Source organism: Condylura cristata, unplaced genomic scaffold (assembly GCF_000260355.1).
Source record: "Condylura cristata isolate star-nosed mole 26May11 unplaced genomic scaffold, ConCri1.0 scaffold00013, whole genome shotgun sequence".
In the NCBI taxonomy this organism is placed as follows: Eukaryota; Metazoa; Chordata; class Mammalia; order Eulipotyphla; family Talpidae; genus Condylura; species Condylura cristata.
The window spans coordinates 41,124,374-41,139,523 of NW_004567114.1; positions in this window are offsets into that span (position 1 = coordinate 41,124,374).

Below are 15,150 nucleotides of genomic sequence, written 5' to 3' on the forward strand. Positions count from 1 at the left end.
ATCTCCCACAAGATTTTGTGGCAGCTATGATATTAGAAGTTGTCCTTTTAAAGAGGGTTTTGCAATACGGTAGGTCTATCAATATTCTATCAATAATATTGTCTGTTATTTTTGTGTATGAGCATTTGTTTTCTTTAATCATTTTTTTAATAAGTAAATATGTGGTGGTAAATTGACGATATTATGAGTCCACATCAACCGCAAGCAAAATTTTTCCTGAATAAAAGGCACAACTAGCTGAGAATAAGATAAAATCACCTAGGTTACATATGCCCTATCATCTATTATATGTGTTTTATAAAATCATTGGATGAGAATTGGTATGTGAGGCCTCTGCCTATAGCCTGGCAAATGTTAGAATTCAATAAATGTCATCAACATTAATTTAAAAATAAGAAACAATGCTCAGTATTGATATAAGCAAAAAAAATCATAAGGAAAATCATTTGTACAGATAGTGACTCTAAACTGTTTATTAAAATAACAATCATGGTCTTAAAAGTCATACAACATATTGACTTGTTTTCTTGTTAAATGCTCAAGACAGTTATCCTGTATTACACTTAGTCTTTACTAAATATTTAAGTGATCTACCTGTGATAGTGACAATAAGTGTCCTACCTAGACAATCAAAAAGCATCCTGAGATCCTCCTTGGTGGTGCAGCAGATTAAAGCACAGCACTAAGAAGCTAAAGCCACCTCAGCATAAGTTCGATCCCAGCCTGCCCTGGAGGTGAGCCACAGGGCACACAGCAGACCTCTCCTGAACTGCCACTGCTCCCCTCAGCAGTGTTCATCAGTTGGCCTGTTCTGCTTCCCACTCTCACTGCCCCTGAACCTCTGGCCTGTAATCCAGTTCTGTATGCACAAATAAATAAATCTTAAAAAAAAAAAAAAGAAAGAAAGAAAGAAAAGGAAAAAAGCATCCTGAAACTGATGGGTAATCTTGGCATTTTCCTATTTAATGATTACTTGACAAAAAAATTCTAGGCAGTTACATGATTTTTTTGTCTTGTCTTGTTTTAAAGATATCCACCATTTATTCTGGCATATAATTGGGTTATCCAACTATGTATGAAAATAACTTAAAAATTGAAAAAGATGATTAGATTAGATGCCTAGAAATAATACTTAAAATCTATACATAAAATTGTCATGGTTGTCATAATTAATGTGATCTACAGTTGGGAATGAAAAATGGTATTTGGGGATATAAAAGAAAACATGTTTTACCTAAATTCTAAACATGTACTTCTTATGGTTCCACAAGTGATCTGAAGCCCCCTGAACTTTTTAGTTAAAAATAATTCTGGCCACAGTAGGCAGAATAATGAACATCTTCCCCAAAAGATGGTCACATCCTAATCTCAGAACTGTAAACATATTACCATATAAGATATAAAAACTTTGCAGATATAACGACATTAAGATTCCTGAAATGAAAGATTATCCTAGATCATTTGGACGATTGGAGTGTAATCACTTCAAAGAGTAAGAGAGAGGCTGTAGTGTCAGAAACCAAGAACAGATATGACAAAGAAGGTGGAGGTTGAATGATGAGCTTTGAAACTGGATAAAAGTCCACAAGCTAAGGAATCAAGTGTACTCTAAAAGCTTGAAAAGAAATGGGCTCTCCATCGGACACCCTAAAAGGAAAGCATCTCAGCTCACACCTTAGTTCTAGTCTATTTTAGATTCCTGACCTTCATAACTGAAAGATAATGAAGTTTTATTGTTTTAAGATGTTAAGTTTACAGTAATTTGTTACAGCAACAATAGGAAACAAGTATATTGGTGATATAATGAAGTAAATCATCATATGAAATTAATACTATTTTCCAATGAAAGAATTCATTTTCTTCTTAAGTCATTAGCATCTATAATAGCATTTATTTGTCTCATAAATGATTATGGCAATTTTATCAGAATCTTTGTAATTATTTTCAAGATATTCATTTATGTATAACATACTATAGATTACAATTTTCAAACATAATCACAAATATGAATGCATTCAAGTATTTATCCAGGTAATAGGTAAAACTCTTAACACCCTAGCAAAGTACATAGTTGTACTCAATTGAGTGTTTGTAACTTTTGTTTTCCTTGTAATATTGCTAAGTTATATTTTTACACAAAACCACACTACACTAAAACTTATATGCTTGCCTTCTGTAACATTTAACAGGGTATATACTTATACATAAATGAAGCAGAAACCAGAAATCAAATCACATCTAACTTAATATATTACAACTATTTAATAATTTTATCCATTGCAAATAATAAACAGACAATAATAAATTGTCATCAATAGGTACTCTGGAGTCTATTTTCACTAGCAGCTTTTGTTCTTCTGTAGGTATAACCATGGTAAGCTAACTTCTATTCCCCAATATTCAGAGCCCTCTCTGAAGGAGAACTATGCTCGCAAATTCTTGAGAAGGTATATGCTTGCTAACAAAGTGTAAACAGAAGTAAACAGTCACTTCTGCCAGAAACAAAACAGGGAAATTTCTCCACCCTTATCTAGGTTCTTTCAAGGATGGACAGAGAAATTAACATCAGAGAGATCAGTAGTAGAAAAAGCCAAATGTAATAACATATGCATGAAGAATTTACACAGTTTAAATTTTAAAAAATAATGAAGTAGTTGAAGAATATATGTACTATGTATAAGAACCTGGCCAAAAAGGGGTTATTTCATCCTTAGAGTAAAGATAAGATTTTACATAGAGAGGACATGTCTGCTGATAAAAGTACAGTTGGATGAGATCTCCTACACTCCCCCCACAGTTGATACAGGGCAGCAAGGGGCATTAAGAACTGGCCGAGAACACTGGCCAAATCATTTACTGGTCACTGAGCCCTTCATCCATACACACAACTGCACAACGACTCAGGCCCAGGCCCAGGGAACAACCACATTAGGATTTCTTTAACAAACCAGTGAAAAACAAAGTTACTGAAGCCAAAAATGGACTTTACCTCACCCAAAGAAGCATCAAGTGTTTTTCAGTCCTAAACAAAGCAGCTAAAATTGCATTCCAGCCTCTGAGAACACTGAGCTACTCTAGCTAACAGTAGGTCACATGTTTAAGAAGGTGTCTTCTTGCTTCTGCCTACCTGGAGCAGGCAGCAGATAGATGGCAGGCGAGGCAGAATACGCAATGGGAGAGCTCCCAGAGCTGCCAAGACACCTCAGCGATACTCTAGCAGCTACAGTGGCAGTTTGACACTACAAAGGCCACAATCACACAGCTGAGCGAAGTCCCCGCTACAGGCCTTCACCTTCTCTGCCAGGCTGTCACCACAGCAAAACCACGAACAGTTTTGGTTACTTGGCTAACTGGAAAGCCTCTGAACTTTTCTTCTCTGAGTTGAGTTCTGGATGCCTCCACTTTCAGTGGCAAGCAACAGGCGTCTAAAAGATTGTCTCAAAGGTGGGGGCGAGAATCCACAGACCCATAATGCTGAAGATGTGGGGATCCATGCCCATTTCTGCAGTCACTTTAAACTTCTTATCAGTTGCCCCACTCCAAATTGCACTACTTTTTAACATTTTCCCTGGGGCTATCTTTCCTCACCAGCAACCCCTCCAGGGATTTTACCAGGAACACTTCAGTCACCAGTTAGACAATTACATTCTCATGAGTCACAATGTGTGGGAATAGTAATTGCTTCTCTAATTAGGAAAAGTACAGGATTTAGGACATGATATCTTTGATTAAGGGAGAAGGAAAGACAGAAACTGCTAAGCATCAAGGAACTGTATTGCTCTTAGTTTGGAATATGCTGTGTGCTGTTGTGGGATGTCTTGAGGAAGCAAGTTCTAAGAATCTTAGGGTGGTCTGATGTGGACCTTTCAACTTCCCAGCGGAAACTTTTAAGGACCAAGCTCATTCTGCTGTCCCAGTGACAGGAGCAATGCTTTGTGATAAACAGACCTGGTGGTTCAGTGAGGACCTTATTTACCAAAATCTCTAGCTGATCTATAATAAATGCAGCACAAGCTAGAAACAAACACTTGTTGAGAATTGCTGAAATGTGTGAGTTATTTGGGTTTTAAGCTACTAAGGATAAGCAGTAAAGTAGTTTTCAAAGTGAGGACCTCTGAGAGATCCCCAAAACCTTTATTTGAGTGTACTATGAAACCTTGCCTTTTAAACTAGAGATTTATATGCATACATTTTCTTCATATTTATCTGTGAAACAAAATATTGCAGAAAACTGTAAACAAAAGCAGGGGTGAGGATTCTAGTTGTGTTCTAATAAATGAGACATTAAAGACATTTCAAAATATATACAAAGTAATGTCACCTATTAATTTTTTTTGTTTAGGAAAATAAAGTAATATACCTTAAGTAGCACAGCTTAAACTTGTTTATGTTAATATACAATGGATTTGTCGCTGCTATTTTAAAATAAATATTTTAAACTTTCTAGATTTAATTTTAAATATAGTAAATACCAATAAATAAAACGCACATAAGCAAAAATTGGATGCTAGTCTCCTGAAACCAAAGAGATGACAGATGACAGTGCTTACCCTGTCTATCCACACTGGTGCATAAGAAACCTGTCAGACTGCTTTCTGTTTTCTTTTAGTATTTACTGATTATTTTTATTATTTAATTTTTTTCAGCCATCATTGAAGTCCCCACAGTTCTCCTGCCACCATATCACCCATGGACCATCACCATCTTCCCTTGTGTGTATCTCTCCTATGTTTGTTCTCCTTCTTTGCTTTATGCCTCAGGTCTATGGTCCGCTGCTAGTTTTGACACTTTTTTGAACTTCTGTTTGGCTTCTCTATATTCCACATATCAGTGAGACCATTCAGTATTTATATTTTTCCTTCTGACTAATTTGGCTCGCAAAATCATTTCCAGCTCCATCTATGTTGCCCCAAATGGCATGAGTGTTTTTTTTTTTACCACTAAGTAGTACTCCATTGTATAAATATATCACAATTTTTTGATTCATTTGTCTATTGGGGGTATTTGGGTGGTTTCCATATCTTGGCTATCTTCCTTCACACTATATTTTTTATGTTGAAAAGAATTAGAGTACATATAATTTCAGGCTAAAGTAAAACCTTCAGAACATTTCTGACAAACATAATGAGGACACATTTAACTGGCTTTACCTAACAAATAAATAGGAATGAACTTACCTGTATTTCAGCATAGCACAACAGCTTCCTGAGACTCAGCCCAAGTAGGTCTGGGGTGGGAATGGAGAGTTTGCATTTTATATTGTTTTCAGGTGATTTTGCTGCTATAGAAATAGGAACCACGTGCTGGGAACTGAATCCTGGGATATCATCAGCTGATGTGGATCAGGGAGAAAATGCCAGGCTATTGCCATTGCCAGACTATTTCTCTCCATCTTTCTTTGAAGATGTTATTGTCTTCCTATCCTTATTTTTTCAACTACCCTTCACTTACCATACTCAAACACAGGGATCATAGATTTCTTTCACTCCAGGACTTGATATTTTCCTATATATTTTAAATTTTGATTGGGCATTTAATCACCTTCTAGTTTTCATCAGTCCTTTAGTGCTTCATTTCAAACAAACCATGTACTTTATATGTTTTTGTCCACACTTCAGCCAAAATATTCCTACTCATAAATAATTCAGAAAAAATATTCAAAAATGTGTCCAGTTTGTTTATGTAAACACTGTTGGTATAAATAACCATTCTTCAAGCAAATAGGTTTTTAAAAGATATACGTCTTTTCACTGTTCTAATAATATTAAAAACATTATCTAGTGTTGTCATTTACTGAGTGCTGACAAGCCTTTAGTTACTGGGGGAACAAAAGTTTCCATTAGACAAATGGAGCAAAGAGAAGTTGATGTTATTTTGATATTGCAAGTGCAAGCAATAGAAGAGAGAGCACAAAGTCTAGAAACAAATTTCACTGAAATAAGGGGCTGGAGAGTCCTTAAGAGCTAGAGCGGGGTTGAGGGAGAGGTGGTTTATAGCATCTGTTTGCTAATTGCCTTTACCCAAAAGAAAAGGAAAAGTCCTCTCATCTTGTGACAGGAGGGTTTTTTAGTACTTGGAAGGACATATCTACTGAAGTCTAGTTCCTACCTTCCCTCAGACTGGGAGGTATGGACTCTCTTCCTTAAAAATTATTTTTCAAACAGACTGCCCAGGATCCCTGAGTAACACAGTCCTGGGTTTTAAAACTGACAAGTGGCTTTAATAAAAATTATAACTGAAAAAGAGAAAGAATTTATATAACTAATTTTATAGTAAATCTCCTAAAACAAAGGGAAGGAAAATATTTAACCAAACTAAGGAAAATTATACCTAAATGCTAAAAGCAAATTTATTAAGTACTGTCTTACCTTTAATAAGGTAAACAGTAAAGTTGCCTTGCTCATTGGCAATGAATAAACCAATTTTAGCACTCTTAAAACAGCTAGCATTATCAAGAAATCATTAAATGCCAGGAATTGTACTAGAAATATTTTATGTATTGCCTTACCTAATTTTACCAGTTGTAGACAGTTCACCATAAATTCTTTACTGCACACATGTTCATTGCATCAATCAAGCTAATTATAAAAGAAAATAGCTGGTCAACAGTTGGATTAAATACTTTGGTTTGACCGTTTGGTTTCAACTAACCCAGTATCCTCATTTTTATATTATATTCACATTACTCCTCCTAATGGTCTATACACTGAAATATAGATGTGGTGGTAATAATGGACATTATCTGTATATATCAACTTGATGGGAAATAGCAGAATAAAACTTACTGGGGAAATCGTAACAAATCAGTTTGCAAATCCTATGGTAAGCAGTTGTCCCTCTACCCATCCAGACCGACTGTGAACCGTGTTATGGCAAACATAAAAAGGAGGCAACTAGTAATTATCAATCCTTTCAGTTAGAAGAAATTCTTTATCAAATTTACCATGCAATGTTAGAAGTTGGAGGGAAGAGAATAATCAAGTTCCTTTTATAACTTCCAAAGGAAATGGCTATGTGATCTCTGATGAGTATGAGATGGTGCACATCATTTATTATTTGTTATTAGAAAACATGATATATGCAGAACTTTAGTATTTGGCACCAAATCTGGTTAGGATAATTTTGTGAAATATTAGAATGAGGAGTGTGATAGAACATTTACGTGCAATCTAGATATTATTATTGGTCTTTTTTTGGTTTTCTTGCTAAGAGGATAAAAGGAATTTAGGGAGAGACCCAGCAAGGGTGAGGCAATAGCTCCCGGAGTCACACTCTAGGCCTGCGAATGGAGAGCCTTAGAGGTTATGGAGTTGGCCACCAGGCTGGGATGTCACATGTTTAGGCTGCATTAACTGGGGCACATTAGATGGGTTGCATACTCCTTCATGCAGCTCATCTCCATAACATCCTAAGTCCCCACCCAGGAGCACACGTTTGAGCATGCTTCAGTCACTCTTTGGTCAGGCCCCTAACACCTGCATCTATTCAGTCATCAAGCTTCAGCTGGCACTGGAGTCATTCCCCCAAATCAGGAAACTTCTGCAGAGGGAGGGTCTGTTTCTCATCAGTGATTTGCTACCTGGGATTTCATAGAATTTTGATTAGCCTCGGGATGCAACAGTAAGATTAGGCGAATGTGGTTAGGTTCTCAGGGCTCTATAACAATCTGTAGTGCCAGCTATATACTTTACATATAGCAATGAGAAATGTCAGTGTCTCCCATCAGTCAAACAAGGGTAGCTTTTATAAAATACCACAAAGATGTTACAAATCAGCACCCTGATATGTGGAAACTGATGTATCTCTATTGAAAGCATAAATTTTTAGAGAAAAAACAGGGATTTATTTTGTCCTTATAAATTTGCATCCCTCTTTAATTTTTTGTAATTTTTGTCTTTATCCTTTTTATGGCAAATTGCCTTATGGCTAGATATATAACAAAAAAATGTTTGCTGTGAAATTATTTCCAACAGAGAACTTACTGCAAAATTACTGGACAGGAATCTTGCAAATATCCACTGTGAAGAAGGAATCGTTAATCTCTCCTCATTTAGAAATGATAAAACTGACATTCAAGGAGGCTCATCAAAGTTGCAAGATCACTTATGCTGTCAGTGGCAGAACCAGGATTCTGTGGCCATTTGTTTTGGTTCCAAAGACTGTGCTATATGTTTCACCTGTTATCAGGAACACTTCCCAAGAGTATAAGGTGTTATCAGATATATTACTGAAAAATGACATCACTTAAATGAAATGTTTTGATTTAGGGGAGTTGTTGGAGAAAATAAATGATATGGTTTATTAGAAATCACATTTTCTTTAAGAAAGTATTAATGGGTCCTTATTACTGGAAAATTATACCTAAATGCTAAAAACAAATTTATTCAGTACTGTCTTCCCCTGGGAATGCTTGAGAGGAAGTGTTCATCACACATTACTGCATGGTGATCATAAAAATAAGGAGGGTGAAGTATAAGGGATAAGCATAGAATAATAGGAAATCCACTCATTTGCTGATGAAGAAAGAGAAAATTTACTGTACATAAATCATACTCAAAAAGTATATTTTTATTTTCTATTATAGTGTTTAAGAGTTCTTATCCAATTCTAGGTATTTTTTCTCTTATATAAATAACAGCACACTTATCTTAAAATCTAACCCATAGATATGATTATACATACATAAGGGCTAGTAATTATTGTTATCTGAAAATAAAGTTTCAATAATACTTAGACAAAAAGTTTATTATATAATCAAAGTGAGGATTTAAACACAGGCAAAGCTCTACAGATTTTAATCTGTAAGATTTGTTCCAATAAATAACTTGAATTTAGTTGACTTAGTAGAAAGCCTGATTCATTGACATTAAGGATGTAATTTATCTTTGATAGGAGGGGCATCTAATTCTAAATTCTCCAGACCTAAAGATAAGCTGATGCTAGGGGAAGGCAAAGTAAGATTGCTAATGAATGCACTGCAGAGATGCAAAGGCTAAGTAGCCATTGTTAAATCTCTCTCTCTTTTTTTTTAATCAGAAATGACTGACTTTGCCATCAGACAACAGAAATCTAAATGCAGAATGAAGCCTGTGAAGATGGTTTTGTTCTCAAGTCTGCTTGGCTAAGGGCAGGAATCCCAGAAAATTTTACAATATCTCACACACTTTGTTTTCAGACTAATATATCTTATGTATGTTTTCTTTTATATTTGTATGCATTCCATTTACTCTCATTAAAAAATTAAATGTAAAATGTTTTTAATGTTGCCTTTCTTAATGTTGACATTATTACTATTACTAACATGCCTGTCTTTGCCAGCACATAACACACAGAGATCTTTAATGCAGTGAATGAGATATTAGAAAGCTAGGGTCAATACAGATAGCACATGTCAAGAAAAGTGTCTGGATTATTTTATGTTTTTAATGTTACAACAAAAAACAAATGGAGACAATCTTGGAAATTTCATTGGCAGACAAAACCAGTATGGTCATGTAAGTGTCAACTGAAATAAAAGTCTCAATGTTACTTAGACAGCTTATTAGATAATCAAAGTTTTCCCACCCACTACACCTCTTCAGGCCAATCCCCTCAGACCATGAGGGGATAACTTAACACGGTGTGTTTTGTTGGTAAACTGTTACCCTTCTCTCTATGGACAGTAATTCTCTTAAAGTTCTTTTACACTAAGAATAAGCTTTGTCTTTGTGCACATGATGGCCTTGTGCACTGAACCCCCAAACCTGTCTGCTCTAAGTGAGTTCTGCCATCCGCCGCATCAAGACAAAATATATAAAACTTTAATGAAAGGGACTTTAATACAGTGAGTATACAATACAGAAGACAACAAATGTAATGTCTAAATCAAACACCTGAAGTTACCCATTGTTGGGAGTGACCAAAGATTTACTGACAAGGACTGAATTAGGGCGGTAAAGAATTGAGCCTTGCATCCAAACTTGATAAAGTGGTAATAAACTGACCTTGAGATCCTGGATTGGGACTAGCTGAAGGTGACAGCGAACTGGGCCTCACATCAAGGATACAGCGATGAGTCACCCCCTTTGGAATCTGAGTTTAGAATCTATATAAGAGACCCTTCTCCCTTATTGAGTTGGCAGTAGCTGCGGAACCCACCCTAGGGACTCCTTCTCAGCTGCTGTCTGGGAGCAATAAACTCTGCTTGCTCAGCCTCTCTGCTTCCCCCCTTCCTTTCTTGCTGTCGGTCACAGAAGTTGGGACAAAACACCCATGCCCTCGTGGGCGAAAGTCAACCCAAAAGGGACTGGCCCAAAGCAAGGCCCGAAAGCCCTCCACAAAACTAAAGCACCTTCTGGCCGGGACCCAGACAAATGGCTAGACAAATCTGGGAGGAAAAGAGCAAAATCAAAATCAATATAAACACTGCCATAGTCACCTGCCTACAGGTATCTCACCCACACCTGCCTTAACTGTTACAGGGTCAGGAAACAAGCACGGTTTCTTCCTCACATGCTTGCTGCTTCATGTGGCTTCCTCAGGTCTCCTTGTTCTCCATCCTGCTTCCTTCTTTTCTTCTCTTATTCCTTCTCTTCTCTCCTTTTTCTCTGCTCAGCTCCACCCTCCTTCTGGGTGGGGCAGGAACCTGGAACTTCCCCTTTTCCTAGCGACCACCCTGTTACAGCCTGACCCCTGAAGAACATGAGTTGGGGGTCCAGGAGTTTTCCTTTGGCTGCTTGCTAACATACATAAAACTTTCTTTTACTAATGTTATTCTTCAGATTATTTTAGCCGTTTGCAATATTTCATTGAGTTATATGTGGCCTAATCCTTGAAGATAGTTTTGATGTCATTTTTGGAGTCAGTGCAGGATCCTTGGGTTCACTCTGGGAAGGGTTTCCCCAAAAGTCCCCTTTCAGCAGCATGTGGTGAGTTGCCAGGTGAGTTTCTCCCTGAGACAAAGACTTGGTTATATTTAAAGAGCAGGTTTTTAGGGAGAAGGACAGGAATACTGGATATGTACTAGGCACAATCAGGCAGAGAGAGACGCCCTGGAGGAACAGGTTTGCAGAGAGAGGCCTGCAAGGCACAAGCAAGCAGAGAGAGACGCCCTGGAGGGACAGGTTTGCAGAGAGAGGCCTGCATGGTTGCCGGCTGGCTGCCTTAGGAGAGCAGCCTCCACTGATGGAGGTCAGTGCAGAGAAGCCCCAGCATGATACAGATCATGGGCAGGTAGGAAGCCGCTGCCCTGCAGAGGGAGAGCATGGTGGAAAGAATCACCTGCATAGTCACAGGTGGGCAGAGGTCTGCTGCCCCTAGCTGGTGTAGATTGACCTGATATATACAGCTTCTCTCTGGGAGGGGCTCACTCCTTGTGAGCCTAGGTTTGTTGATTCTGAATAGAATCTGAAAGAGGCAGGAGATCCCACAATGGGCTCCATCTCCATATCTTTGTCTTTCACATTTTGGGTCTGTGCTCTAGACACTGCCCTCAGCAATTTGCTACAGGCTTGGCCAAGCATTGGCTCCGGAGGATCTTGATTTCCACCTCTGTGTCAATGGCTATGCTAATCCCTTCTGCACAACTCTCTGTAGATGTCAATCTTATGATGCCTCCTTCCCATTCTTTCCTCCATCAGTTTTGTTTCATGTTTTTCCCCTTACCTATCCAAACTTGCTGGCATTCTAAAATGCATAACAGTCCTTCACTCACTAAAAAAGGAGGGGAATTTTTAGCTGACTAAATAAAAATTTTCTAAGTAGGATTTTTTATGCAAAAGATAGACTACCCCAAACACCCATGAGCAAACAGGGTTTTAGTGCACTCCACTCTCTGATTGCCTGGACTATACTGTAACCAGTCCATTGCAAATATTAAGTGATCAGTATTTGTTTTATATTCCCTTCCATTTGTAGAAAACTATTTTTCCATCACATGCCTTTCCTCCTTTAGCAGTCCTAGACTACTGAAGTCTTGACAGAATAGTTGAAGATTTACAAATTGAGTTTAAGTACTCTCTTTTTGCTGAAATGCTCTTAATGAAACCTCCTGGATTCAAAAGCCTTAGGCTAGGAGTTGCTGAGTGGGGGCAGGCAAGGGGGAGCTACAACCATATCTTCAATGACTTCCATAAGCACTTCAGCCACCATTTTACAAGTGAAACCTCTTCTCAAATGTTAAGGTATTATTTGTGATTTAGTCTCTAAAATTTTCCCAGTAAACAATATGCATCATTATCTGCATACTTGCACAGTCCAGACACACATGAAAGTTAGTTGTTAGTAAAATGTAATTTTTACATCTGGCATCAATATCTTGATAAAATTATTTAAATGAAGTCTGTATGTGTCAAGAACCCAATACTGAAAGAGACAGTAAATCTAAATAAAGTGATTACATATAAAAAATAAGTAAGAATGCAAGTACTTGTGAAAGGAGAAGGTTTGGATGGCTCAGACAGGATCAAGGAATTGAGAGAGGAGGAACAGAACCGAACTAGAGATTGCAGATAAATGCAGTCACACCTTATTACTTGGGCCCTGCATGTGCCTGCAATTTAAATTCTCAGGTGCAAAGTACCATTTAACAGAACTTACAGACCTTCTGTAAGAAAACAGAATAAGAATTGCATGACATCTAGTGGAAGTTGCTGCCATAACAGTCGTGTCTCCTAAACATTATAACAAACATCCTTTGTTTTTAATTTCATTCTGAATAGGTAGACTTGAGTTGCATATGTACAATTTCTTATTTTTCATGAAATGATATATTTAGGAGAGTCATATCTTCTTTATAAAACTTTGCTTATAATTCATAAAAATCAGTTTTTCTCACTCTTGAATGTGTTGAAAATTATTTCAAAGATATCACAATAAAACTGGAATCTTACAGTTATTTTTAGAAGCAACTTATTCTAAGTAAATAAGCTAGAATCACACCAAAATTATTGATAGCTATCATTTTCAGGAAGCTCATTAAGTAATAAAGTAAGAAAAACATAATAATAATCAGCTTATACTTATTATGGTTCTACCATCTGCTAAGTGAGTGTGATAAGTACTTTCCAGTGCAATCCTCACAAAATCCTCTTGGAGATGCTGTCTTTACCTGATTTTCAGGTGAAAACACTGAGTTTAGACAACTTGTCTACAAACATCCAAACACTTAGATTCTGGGGTCCATTTAGTGAGCCCTACATTGCAATGAAGTTTCAAATCCAGTTTCACCCACTCATTCACTCTTTTCTTAATATATTCAATAACATATATCAAGTACTGAGTATTTGCCAAAACCAGTCATTTGCAGAGACACATTAGTAAAATAATATTTAAGCTGAGGTTTCATGGAATCAGGAACAGTCCTCCATTCTCTAGGAAATCAAGGTGAGGGGTAATAGTTATAAATAATGACAACAGTAATGATAGCAGCAGAGTGGAGAGGAGAAAGGCAAAAATGGCAAGAGATGGAGGGATTTGTGTGAAAAATAAAATAAAGAGGAAACCTTTGAGGATATATTCTGTCAAATGCTCCTCTCAACATCGATTCCTTCAAGTCCTCCTGTGATTTACGTGCCTTGGAATCAGTAACAGAGTGGACTATTTGTGCAGGGTTGTTTGATATTGTGTACTAGACATTCTAGGAACTATTCCAGAGGCACTCCCTTTCACTTATCTGGTTCCTATATGGAGAAGCTTTACCAGTGGCCATAACATGCTTGACCATAACATATATAGTATCAGCAGTACATGCTTTGCCTTGCTTTGTTTGTTTGTTTCACTCCAAAGAACTCTGTTGAAGAGACATTTTCCTCAAATGAAAGGGGTTGTAAAAATTCATGTCAAGTTAAATATATGTCTGAGCTGATAAGGATTTAAAAACACTAGACAATCACCAAACACAGGCCTTTTAGGCATGATGACATCTTTCTCTTTATATATTTTATTGCCTATTGATAAGAAAAAATGGATTCTGAGATTAGCATATGGAAGAAAAAGACATATTGAAATTACTTTTTATGGGCACTTATTCAACAACTAATTAGATCTTGGATGAAAGTTATTTCTTTCCACTTACTAAATATGTTTCCCTACTGGGGTTAAGAATTCCAGTTAACAACTCTATTTATAGCTGATAGCAAGTGTTCAAAGGGTTGCATCAGCGTGTCCCACAGTCTATGTGATTCTGCGGATAAATCACCATAAGTAAAGCTGTGCAATCTTAAAATGATCTATCACAACTGAAAATCAATATATCAAACACATAAAATAGTGCAGGATAATTCAGTTGCCAAGTAATAAATTACACATGCATATCAATGCCACATGTAATGCAACGCCTCGTAAAAAATAAGCTTAAAATTTTTTAAATATATGATTAATGAAACTAGTACAGACTGAAAAATATATATTATACTGCTTACACTAACCAATATATTATACTCAGAGTTTTATGCTTCTGAGAAATGGCATTTACATATATAGCATCAACAGTGCAGATAAATCAGGATTTCTTGCACTGAAGTCCAATTCTTTGGGTAGTGATTCATGTTTCACTTTTTAAAATGGTGATTTACACTAATGTATTTCTCATAAAATATTTAATACTGGTTACAATTATTGCCAAAACTATGTTCTAACCCTTTCTATCAGGATGCCTATGGAAACGATTTCCAGAGCAATAATAAATTTGTGAACTTTGATATTTTACAATAAAGTGACAGTATTTCAAACATAGAGAATTCTTGTGCTACAAACCTGAACCTCCTCCTCGGCCTATCATCTGTTACAGATATCTCAAGCAAATTAAAATGGGGGACAGATTGGTCACAGATTTAAGATGAGCTTGGTCCTTTCTAGTTCTGCCCTGACTACCCGATTCAGGAGTGTCACCAAAAACACCTCTCTGAGAATTCTTTTTAAGTCAAACTTTTTTTTTTAAATAATGTAACAGTTTATTTTTACATCATTGTGTGCCTTTTTCCACCTCAATTGTAATCCCTGTGGGCTTCCCATCACCAAATCACCCTGTGCCATCACCATAGTCCAATGCATTTCCGTCCCGCCACTGTTTTTGATCCCAGTCCCCACTCCCCCCCATAAAATGTCTCTGGTATATAGCTGTTCATTACTATTGTTATTCTCTTGCCTGATCCATTATACTCCTGCTATGAG